This window comes from Crotalus tigris, unplaced genomic scaffold (assembly GCF_016545835.1).
Source record: "Crotalus tigris isolate CLP2741 ecotype Arizona unplaced genomic scaffold, ASM1654583v1 scf7180000017625.6296891, whole genome shotgun sequence".
In the NCBI taxonomy this organism is placed as follows: Eukaryota; Metazoa; Chordata; class Lepidosauria; order Squamata; family Viperidae; genus Crotalus; species Crotalus tigris.
The window spans coordinates 3,537,801-3,547,035 of NW_024096520.1; the positions used below are offsets into that span (position 1 = coordinate 3,537,801).

The window sequence follows — 9,235 nt, forward strand, 5'->3', positions numbered from 1 at the left end:
CCTACTAGCTAGAACATTAGAAGGGCTCCCTTTCACTGGAGGCATGAATCCCAGCCAGGCCATTGGAGCCCAACTGCAATTAACAAGCTCACATGCTGCTCTCATTTGGTAAAGTAAACAGGTTTTGATTGAGGGGCAGTAATCAAGTTGTCTCCTTGCAGGAATGAAAAGAGTCCTTATAGTCCTATCTCGTGGTGGCAAGAGTCAGAGCCAGCAGCCCACCCACCAGGGGCTCTCGTGGGAGTAGCTCTTCCCCCTCGGAGACGGAGGCAGAGAGGGGCTGCTCATTCCACCTCTGTGCCGAGCACAGAAAAGCAGTGAATCAGGGAAAGGAACACTTGCACAGTACAGTCTCCATTTTCTACCAGGCAGGAGAAATCTGGACTTAATTATTTGAATGACAAAAAAAAAGACAAAATGCATTTTCTTTAAGAGGAGAAGGAAAAGAGAGAGTTTGCATGTACTAGACTAGCTGAGTTGGAGGAGATCTGACAGCTTTGCCTGGCTAGAGTGCAGGGCGGGGGGGGGGGCAGTGAAAGTAACTACCCAGAATTCAAACAGGACTTTCTGTATGTGTAATTTACAGTATTCCCTTTGTTGGGTGTAAGTTACACATAAATTTCCCCACTTCAGTGATGACGACAAACATACATTTCCTCATAGGAACATTTCATCATTTCCTCAAGACAAAACATTTTCTCATTTAAAAAAATAACACTTTTGCCCTTTACCCAGTCCCTCTGGATCAGAACTGGCTTCCTGGCCTTCTTTCCCAGAAGATCTGCCTTTTCAGAATACAGTACAGGTTAAGTATCCATTCTGACAACTGGACAACTAATTACAGTACAGTTGTCTGCTTTCTGTGGTTGCAGTTGGTGGAGGCTTATAAAAGCAGAAATGTGATTGAATTTATTCCTCCACACAATTTCGGCATCTGAAATTGTATCAAAGTACTTCAGAAAAATGACTTTCTCAGAATGATGGTCCTACTACTAGTATAAAATGGGAACCTTTCATTGAATATTCTGGAAAACCAATTTCTTCTATGAAACAGAAAGGCATTGAGTGCAATTCGCCTTCCTAAAAGCCGCCCAGATTTGTTGGATGCAAGATGGGCAGCAAATAAATGTGATAAACAAACTAATTAATTAATCAATTTCTCAATGAGTCTACAGTAATTGATTTTTACTATATTTGGATGATACTTGCTCTGAGGAGTTAAACTTTATCCAAAGGAGTTGGCAACCAAAACACAAAATCATGTATGCAAATCCCTTCAGCCTGTTAGGATTACATAGTATCCAGACTCTCCTGCCATGTAAATACAATCAGAAGGCATCACCTAAAGATGCTCTTAAAATATGGACCCAGGAAGTCCCATCTACTGCATTTGCCTTTTTTTTTTTTTTTTTTGCAGCACAGCTGAATTTTCCTTCTGCTAATAGAAGGCAGAACATTGTTCTATCCAGCTGAGCCTGCCTTGCCTCCGGAGACCTCTGACTTTTCCTTCTTTTCTTCTTGTTCCAAGCAAAGAAAACAGGCCATTTGGTGCCACCCATATTCTAAGAATGTTTTTTTGCATGGATTACAGGGGCTTGAAACTCAGAAACATGGTAACTTCTACATTCTTAAGCCTCCTTTCTTGTTTTATTTCTATTGTACTAAACGCGCATCTGGATACAGTTATAAACCATGTTAGAATGATTCAAACAGTATGCCTACATGTGAACAGGCAAAAAAAAAATCTGTTTAGGTATTTAGAGCTCTTCTCCAACAAGGGTATCTGAAAAACCTCAAAACTAATGTATAACATACACATTATTAGCACTACAGTGAGTTTCTAAAAAAGATACTTTTTTAGGCTGATCCAGAACAATTTGCAGTGAAATGCACACACACACAAACAAAACACAAAGGCAAAGCAAGCCAAGCACAGCTATATTCTGCTTGGGACAAGCAGAACAAAGGGAGCCGGGGCTTAAATGTTCTCAGTACTGCTCTCTCTGGTTAACCGGTAAGATGCAGAGAAGCAGGAGTTAATGACAGAAACAAACTTCAGGGATTTCACAGGAAAATCCTTGGAATCAGTCAGACAAATCCAACCTTGCTGTAAGGATGTTCAGAATAATGGATGGGCCCATAGGAGGACAGAGCTTTCTTCAGTTGTGGGCAATACACCACAATTGGAGGAGTTAAAGTTTCCCAGGGGCAATATATCATAGCAATTTCCTTTGCTCTAGGTAAATATTTGTATTATTTCCCTTTCTTTCAGCCCACATTCGCACTTCCCTTTTTGCAGATTCCTCACTCAGCACTCACTTTGGGATTTTTTTTTTTTTTGGAACCAGAATGTCTAAAATCCGATTAACTGCGAAATAACTGCTGCAATCAACTGCAGTTGAATCAAAACCTTGCCTGCCTTGGGAAATAGTTCTGGCAGATAATGCTGTTGCGTTTGGATGGTGATGAGCGTGCCAGTGAGAGCAAGTGAGATGGCAAACAAAGGGAAAGAGTGGGGCGGGCAGAAGGATAAGAACGAAAGAAAAAAGGAGAAGACAAGCAATAGAAGTAGCTGAAAGTTGTGAGATAAATGCAAAATAAACACCTGCATAAATGAAGAGAAGCCGTGTTTTCAGCAGCGTTCCCTGATTCTAAAGTTTTGTACACTTTGCTGAGGGAAATAGACCCAACTGACTAACACATCCCTATATATGTTTACCATGTACCTTACTTAGAAACTGTATCCTTCTGCATATGTTAGAGCTAAACCTCTCTTCCTCTCACATAAATAAGGAGATCAACTGAACCATAAGTGAGGTGAACCTTTGGGGAACTAAAGAAAATTGGGGAAACCTCCTGATGGCTCTGTCAATTCACAGAGGGGTTTCTGATCACACTCAGCTTACCACCAGGCCTTCAGAGAAACAAGCTTACAGTGCAGGAATTATCTTTAGAGAATGGCAGAAAGAAAGAAAGGGGAGAAGGAATATGTGAGAAAATTATTAACAACTCTGTTAATATGTGCAAGCCACAAATGGGCAACGATACTAGTGAAATCATTACAGCTTTTGATCTAGGCATAGGTCTCCTAACATTGCCATATAAAAGCCTCATGAAATCTCCTGCCTGTTCTACAGTGTTGCTATTAGCTACATTCCTGTGCTCTCTTGTGCCTCCTAGAAGTGATTAGAAAGGCAGAAAATGCCCAGAGCATTCATTCCATATGACCAATTATTGGTAGGGATTTCATACAATCATTTCTTGAGGGGGGGGGGTAGAGGAGCCCAGATCTCCCTTTTATTTACAGTGTTTTCCTACCTACCATTAGGTATAATAGGGCAACCACCTTAGGCAGATATTCTTGGTGGAGCGGAAGCAGAAAGATATTCATGGGACGAACTGGAGGGGGTGATCTCTTGGGGCTCGCTAGGCTCCTCTGAAGGTAAACTTTTGCTTCTGGGTAGAGGAGATGAGGTGAACAGGCAAAGAAAGAGGCAATTATTTATTAAACCTATAGGCTGACCAACTCCAATGGGACTATGGGTGGTGTGTGCATGTGTGGGGGTTTGGGGGTGCATGCCTTCAAGTCAGTGTTGACTCTTGGCAACTGCCTGCACAAGTCCCTGCAATTTTCTTAGCAATGGGTTTTGGAAGTGGCTTGCCTTTACTTCTTCCCCAAAGCTGAGAGAAAATGACTGGCCCAAAGTCATCCAGCTGAATTGGGTGCAAGGCAAGGCTAGAATTCACAGCTCATGGTTTATCTAACCTGTTGCCTTAGCCCCACACCAAACAGGCTCTTGTTTTTGCATGGTGTACAATCAGTTGAAAACAATACAATAAATATAAAAAAGAAATATCTGGGGGGGGGGGATGAATTTGCAACCCAGTTCTCCCGAAAGGGGTCCGCCACCACTTTGCCCAAACTTAGAAAGCTGGTTTTGAGGGCTTGTTGAAATAGGAATGGCTGCCATTCACAGATCAAGAAGGGTTTTTCTTGCTAGCCTCAAGTAGCTTCATGTGATTCTATGTTTTTGTTGTGTTATTCTGTGTCTGTCTGTCTGTCTGTTTGTCTGTCAGGGTATTACCTTATTTGTTTATTAGGATAATTCTATTGTTTTGTTAGCCAGCTTAAAACTTTCTGTAATACAAACAGAAGTATTAAATTAGTTTAATCAATAAGCAAGGCAGTATGGATGCCTTGAATGTGGGGCTCCTTATGTAGTCAAAATGGCAACCCTTCATAAAAGGCAGGCATCAGCAGAACACACAGGGAAATCCCTGTGTTTGCAGAAAAACCAAGAGGAGAAAATATAAGCTCAATGAAGATTGAACGTTTAGTGCTGGCTGGGTGACTATTGAAAATTAATTGAAAATCAGTGAAGAGAGAGGAATGGCAGAGCTATTTGGTAATTCCAACCCCTCCCCCAGCTACTGCAAAGTCCCACTTTCATAACTATGCATGTTATCTGTCCTCTGATAATTTGCACCTGGTAGCAAATACAAAACAAGTTTACTGAATTCTTTGCCCTATAGTAATCAATTCCCAAAAGTTACAGTATGTGTAGAAACACATTGAGAAGGAGAGTGCATTCCACAACCGCCTTTGTTGCTACCTGTAGACAGAGTTTTATTGGCTTTTCCCAGTTTTTCCTTGGGATTCCAATTATTCCAGTGGCCCCCAGAGTGGATCATAATGGCTTCCACATTGAGTATGTTGATCATGGTAAATTCTTCAAACTAACTGTTGGTTAAGAAAATAAGTATTCTTTTAGCATTTCAGTTCATGTGTAATAATGGAAAAAGAAATCTACTTGGATTTCTCTTCCCCTGTTTGTGCCAGATGTGAATATTGCGTGTGCATGACACAATGCACCAGAGGAACTCGACAGAAAATGGTTTAAAGTTAACCAAGCTTTATGTTGGCATCGTAACAGACTAGTTTGAGCAGTACATGAATTGAACTGTCCCCTGCGAAAGTTCCCCAAATGCTGACTGCACAAGACTGAAAGCACAAGGGAGCCCCATCTTATTCAAGGCCATATCCTGCCATGCATGGCGATCAGGAGACACATCCCTCTACTTATTGAAACCTCATTCATAAAAACTGTCTGTCATTCATGCTGCAGTGAGAGAAATGAGGGTTCTCTGGACAGGGACTGAGGAAGGAAGGAATCACCTGCCTTGGGTAGCTGGGCATTTTCATTCATGCTCTGAAGGGCTGTAGTATTACTTGTTGAATTAATTAAGACTGGACTCCACAAATATCCCAATTACAACACAGTGTTTTGTATGTTATTTTAAACCAAAGTCCGTATTTTAAAAAGACAGTGGGCTTTTCAAGAGCAGGAAGGGAAAATATTAGTATTTGGTGGTTTGCTTGACAAAGAAGAGAAAAAGCATCTGACAAGATCCAGAAACTTGTCCACAATTGAGTTGTTGGAGCCTGGATTTGGGAACCTTTTAAAATGGTATTGGCTAGCTAGGCCCTACCTGCATTTCATTTAATTGCCAAGAAAGTCCAGCTTTCTTTCTTTCTTTCTTTCTTTCTTTCTTTCTTTCTTTCTTTCTTTCTTTCTTTCTCTTTCTCTTGTTATTGTTCCCTCTTATACGTTCATGCACGCAAATATAATGGCTTCGTTCATAAATGAATTAGGAAGCTTATGGTAACCGCGTTTCTGGCGGGTCTTTCCCCGTAAGGTTCATCGGCAGCACAAATTCCTTCGGCGCACCACCACCACCACCACCCCGCCCGGAGGAAACCAGTTGCTTTCCCCTCGGTCGAGTCACAGCCGGCGGCCCGAGGAAAAGCAACTCGCCCAAAGGCGGGCGCGGCGGGGCCCGCCTAGTCCCGGAGCTCAGCAGCCGGCCCGGGTCTTTCTCCCGAATCCCCGCGACGGGGAAGAGTGGAGGGAGCAAGAGCCGCAGCACCAGCCCTCACTTCGGTGGGTGACGGGACGAGCGAGGCTTTGGCTCGCTCAGCACCGCCGGCCGCTTAAGCGAGGAGGCTGCGCGATCTTTCGGGCCAAGAGAAACGTCAGCCTCACTCGAGTTCCCCGAGGCGTCGCCAATCGAGAAACCGGCGCGGTGCGTCCTCAGGGCGATCCGAAATGAGAGCCTCTAACCTTCGCTGCGCACCAGCCAACTCGGAGCGCGTCCGCTCTTTCCCTCCCTCGCAGCCGCCCGGAAAATGCCCGGCAGGGAGAGAGAATAGGGGCCACTTGGACCGTCTGGTCCTACCCGGCTCGTTTCTCCCGAAGCCTCAGAGTTCAAGTCTTCGCCAAACCCGCCACCGCGCCACAGTCCCAGACCGATCTTCGTGATTTCCCGCTCAGGTAAACAAGAAGCGCCATTTATTTGCTCTCCTCCTCCTCCTCCCGCGATCCGTAGGTCCAGACTAAGCGCCCCGCATCTCAGACTGCCTCGGGATTCCTGTCCTGGACGGGACCACTAGCGATGAGCGCACCGGCGAAGAAAGGGGGTCTCGGATGCGGCGCGACCTTTCTAAAGCACGCCTATGCTAAAGCGGCCTTTATCGACCCAGGGAAAAGGTCTCTCGGGAGAAATAACTTTGAAGGTTACCACTTCAGGCGGCTTGGTTACCCGGAAGTCACGGAAACACACATGCACTCAGGCCCTCGTGCTTTCCAGCGCCTAACCCCGAGACTTTTTGGTCTGGAAAGGTGATACTTTTCTCAAGTCATCTGGTTTCTTCCACCGATCAGCTCCTTTTCCTGTTCTACTACCCTTCTCGTAACTCCTGGACTTTAAAAGCGGTTCTTCCCGCTTTATGCAGCCATTCAAACATACAAAATTGCCCGCGTTCTTAGCAGCGCACACACACACACACACACACACGCGCACGCACGCACACCTTGCTAAATGAGTCCCCCTTTTTATAGGGCAGGGATATCAAAGGGCTTTCGCCGGAGATATTAACAAAGAGAGAGAAAGGATTCCAATCCCACCTTAGTAAAAAAAAAAAAAAAAACAGCTTCGAGTGAAAGCGGTCCAGAATTCTGCCTCGGCTCCCTTCTTCCTCTACACCCCCACTTTTTCGAATTTCTGCTCAACGGAGCTAAAACAAGGGCCAAACTAGCTATTTCCCGGATGGGGAGGAGGCCGCAGAAAGTTTGCAATCAGAAATAGTTCTTTGCCTCCTCTCCACCGACCTCCCGCTCGCCGCTTGACAATCCTCTCCTCCCCGCTTCGCTGTCCGGGACTCAAGGTTGGGAGGAGTTCCGCAAGTGGAACCCGGAGCCCGAGCCGAGCGACGTCCCCCCCTGACCTCCGCTTCCCCGCCCTTCTCGGTTCGCGCCCCCTCCTCTCCCCTCCCGTCCCGTACCTTTGCCGAGGCGGAGAGCCGTCCGGCTGTTCTCCCGACAGAGCCGGATTCGTTCGTTTGGAAGTGGGGCGACAAAGGTGAAGGCTGAAGGCGCGGGGGTGGCGATTCGCGGAAAAAGAGAAATCTGCTTACGAGCTTAATCCTCTCCCCGGGCAGGCGTACTTAGATTCTGCCTGCAAGCGGATCGCCGCGGACGACCCAAGCCCAGGCGCTTCTCCTGCCGCCCGAGGAGCCGAGGAGAAGCGCTCGCTTCCCAGCTCCGCCAACCCGGAACGGAGAGGAGAGAGAAGACCCCAGCAGCCCTTTCTCGGCGCCAAGCGGGCATTTCTTACCAGCTGTCCTGGGAGCGACGTCCCACCGGCGCCGTCCTTCCCGCTCCCTTCGCCCGGAGGAAAGCGAGCGCTCTGGTGACCTCCCGATCGAAGCGCCGCGCCTTCCGCAGTTCGGGACTTGGGGGATTCAGGAGTTGAACCCGGCTCTCCTCTCCCAATCCATAGATAGGCGCTCGCGGCGGAGCAAGTTAAGAAAGGCGGCCAAATCGGGTGGGGATTCCGAGACGCCCCGAGCGGCGCTCCTGACTTTTTTTTTTTTTTTTTTTTCCCCGCGGATTCTCCCAGCCCCGAATGCGCGGCGCTGCCCCTCCGAAGTTCTTGCTGCAGGCCGATCGCCAGGAGCGCACGGGCGCAAGTGGGGGCGGACGGGCGGGCGGCAGGGGGGGAGCGGAAAGGAGGGGAAGGGAAGGCAGGAAGAAAGAATAAAAATAAGGATTGTGGACACTCCTGCCCACTTGGCAAAAAAGAAAAAAGAAAAAAAAAAAAAGAAAAAGAAGGGAAATAAACCGCCACCTTCCTCCACTACACACATACGCTTACAAATCCCCCTCTCTCGCATTGAGCACCCAAAGCCTATTCAGTCAATTGGCTTCTACTGCCTGCGATTTGCATAGCCCCGCCCCTTTCCCACCTCCTCGGCCATTCAAGCGGGGCACGGACCCATAGCCGTTCCCCTCCCCGCCGCGCCCCCTTCTTTTTCCACCTGTACCGCCCCTCCCTGCAGCTGGGTTTCGCTTGGCCAGGCGGACGCGGGGAGCCGCGGGATTCCAGCACGCTCTGGGTGTCGGCTAGGTGGATTGGCCACCGTCTCCCGAGAGAGAGAATGGCTCTGCCTTCCTTCCACCCATCCCCTCCTGACGGTTCCAGCAGTCCTGCGCGGCGGCTTTCATCCGCGGCCCGGTTGCAAGCAACGCGATCCGAACCCAAGGCTATTATTGGAATCGCCCGTGTTCGGGCACATACACGGCTCGCTCTTCTCCTCCCCCTCTGACTTTCCTAAAAAAAAATCCAGAGGCAAGTTGAAGGGTGGGTGGGTGGGTGGGTGGGGTAGGGGATAAATAAATAAATAAATAAAGCGAGTCCTTTGTCTCTCTTTCTCTCTCTCTGACTTGAGTTATTCTGTGAAGTGCAAGGGAGTGGTGGGGAGGGAAGCATGGTGATGGGGGTGAAAGAGAGATAGGAGGCAGGAGGGGGCGTTGGAGGAAGGGAAAGAGAAAGAGGTAGAAAGCAAAAAAAGAAGAAGGGAAGAATACCCGAGTGAGAGCAAATGGATGACGGGGTGGGGGGTGGGGGATAAAAGATGGGGCCTTGCTTTTTAATATTGCAAAAAAAAAAAAAATCCATCCAGGCACATCCTTCAAGAAACACACTCTCCGCAACAAAGAAAACTCGGGCGTAATTGACAGCAGGAGAGACTGTTATCTCCCCACCCGAGCCGGATGCCTCCTTGCTCAGTTAATCTGCTCAGGCAAGCTTACTTAACTCTTTGGTGGAGAGGAGTAGAGAGGAAACCTACCCCTCTTCCTGCCTGGGAGGAACCATCCTGATCTTGAGATGCAAA

At 47.6% G+C, this 9,235-nt stretch overlaps 1 protein-coding gene across 5 annotated transcripts in view; it reads right to left on the reverse strand.

Annotated features, from left to right (window-relative positions):
* SEMA3F (semaphorin 3F) overlaps positions 1-8,675 on the reverse strand; it is a 151,716-nt gene extending 143,041 nt beyond the window's left edge. Inside the window, exon 1 of one of the 5 annotated variants that reach the window (XM_039333742.1) lies at positions 7,675-8,675. The gene's annotated coding sequence lies outside the window, so the exon portion shown is untranslated. The other 4 variants (XM_039333771.1, XM_039333755.1, XM_039333750.1 and 1 more) reach the window with 4 other exon arrangements.
* Positions 8,676-9,235: the final 560 nt, after the last annotated feature.